The sequence below is a fragment of the Chrysochloris asiatica genome, unplaced genomic scaffold, assembly GCF_000296735.1.
Source record: "Chrysochloris asiatica unplaced genomic scaffold, ChrAsi1.0 scaffold00250, whole genome shotgun sequence".
NCBI lineage: Eukaryota > Metazoa > Chordata > Mammalia > Afrosoricida > Chrysochloridae > Chrysochloris > Chrysochloris asiatica.
Window position 1 is genome coordinate 1,913,454 of NW_006408768.1, and position 2,401 is coordinate 1,915,854.

The 2,401-nt window shown below is 41.4% G+C and overlaps 1 protein-coding gene across 1 annotated transcript in view; it reads left to right on the forward strand.

The window, feature by feature from the left end:
- The window catches only part of COG6 (component of oligomeric golgi complex 6), a 117,373-nt gene that overhangs the window by 1,718 nt on the left and 113,254 nt on the right, over positions 1–2,401 (forward strand). The gene's annotated exons all lie outside the window — the stretch shown is intronic.

Below are 2,401 nucleotides of genomic sequence, written 5' to 3' on the forward strand. Positions count from 1 at the left end.
GATGGCACCTAACAACAACAACAAGTATAGCGTAGGAAAAAAAGAAAAAGGTAGTTGTAAGAGCGTTATAAATGAACTGTTAGGAAACTGAACACAAGCTGAATTCTATGTGTGTGGAAAAAGTCAGTATTGCAATGTAATGAGTAAAGTGGACAGGCTCTGATGCCACCACTAATTAGATTTGTTGTTAAGTTCCGTGGAGTCGCTTCCCACTCACAGTGACCCTGAAAGGGGTTTCCGAGGCTGTAAATCTTTACCGAAGCAGAACGCCTCATCTTTCTCCCACAGAACCGCTGGTAGTTTCGAACTGCTGACCTTAAGGTTGATAGCCCGACTCGTAACCACTACACTACCAAAGCTCCTTACTGATTAGATGGGACCACTAAATTTGAGTAAGTCCTTTAACTTACGTAAGCCTCTGTTTCTTCATTTCCTAAATGGAAGTTCTAGTTCTCTTGTATTTACTAAGATGAATTGGAAGTATTGATAATGGTGCAGAGTCTTTGCTGAACCACAGGAAATGAAGAACTATTTAAAGACCTCTGGTAGTGTAGTGAGTTTACAAGTTGGGCTGTTAATCGTCAGGTTAACAGTTAAATCTACCAGACGCTCTATGGGAGAAAGGTGAGGATTATGAGTCGGAACCGACTCCACGGCACATAATAACAACAACAACAAAGATTTACAGCCTCAGAAACCCTATATAGGGTCACTATAAGTTGCAACTGATATAGATGGCACCCTCCCCCAACTTTAGCAAGAGATTAAAGATTTCTGTTGGACAGACATTCCATCTTCAATATTGTCAACCATTTGAGCAGATAGGTTATGAATAGATTTATCAAGTTGAGGAATTTCATAGTTACTTAGAAGGGATGGAAGAATACTTAGGTGCTCTTAAGTTTATCAGTGATTGAATTATAGTCTGATAAAGAATCTTGTTTTGAATGAGGATTTTCAGATCATTAGTACAGTGTATATTTTGATTATAGGATTGAATACCTAGAAGTCTTAGGAGGGTATCTAGTGGATATTTAGACTATTTGGAAGCCCTGGACATGGATGCTTAGAAAGTACAGTGTTCTCTATTCTCCAGCCAACTAAGGGGGGAAATGCCTAGGCCTAGGATGGGTAACTCAGACACAAGTCCATTAATATTTTGTAATTGGACCTTCTATTTAGGGACATATATATTCCTTGAGGAGTGCTGGTGTGGCGCTGTGGTTTAATGCGTCAGACTCTAAAGCCGTTTGAACTGCAAGGTCAGCGGTTCAAGCTCACCAGCTGCTCCTCGGAAACCCTGTACAGGGTCGCTATGCAGGGAAGCAACTCAACGGCACTTAACAACAACAACAAAATACTCCTTGAGGGTATGAATCATACTACTTTTGATATTTTTTAGGGTGTAGTCCCACGGGAGCTCTTTGGTAGCGTAGTGGTTGCGAGTTGGGCTGCTAACCTCAAGGTCAGCACTTCGAAACCACGAGCTGCTCCATGGGAGAAAGATGAGGCTTTCTGCTCCTGTAAAGATTTATAGCCTTGAAAACCCTATCCAGGACTGCTGAGTCAGAACCGACTTCCTGGCACATCACCACCACCACTAGTCTTGTGGGAAGGGAATAGTTTGGTTACTTTGAGCTAATCTTCTGATAAAGAATGGTTACAGATGGGCAATCATCCCAGCATAAATTGGTCTAAGGTAAATTTATCATGGTGGGGAATTGGGGAGTCTAAGGTGCAGTTGTGCATAGCTGACAAACTTAAAAGGCATCTGGATAATCTTCCTGTTGGACTGAAATGTTTCTTTGGTGTGTAAGGCTACATTTCTTAAGTGGCAACTGCATGCCTTTAGTGTAAGTTAGCCTCTTCTCTAGGATATAGGTTAAACCGAAGCATAGCATTTGAGATTGGACTGATAATATTGGGGGATGCCATAGCTTAACATGTATGGTTTGTTTGGTGATATTAGAATTAACAGTGTGTCGCGCACAAAGCTATAATATGATGTGGTTGATGCGAAAGGGTCCAAAACAAGCTTCAACAACAACAAAGGGCCCCAAAAGGGTCTGGTCTGTGGAGTGGGATGCCAGATCAGTAATCAGCTAATGGCACTAGCTACTGGTTAGGCTAACTTAACCGATGCATTTTCCTTTCATGAAGGAAACGATTAGAAAGATAAGCACAATACTTAAAAGTGTCTTTATGGCATATGAGATGACTCGGAGGAAAGATGACAGTAATTGAGCAAAGCTAACAACATGAGAATAGTTACGGTTACTAAGCAAGAGGTCCTGTTTCCTGATCTCGGAATTAGCTGTCTACCCCAGATGTCGTTTGCTTAAAGTCCATAGAGTTCAGTGACATGTATGAGGTCCTGTTTCCTGATCTTGGAATTAGCTGT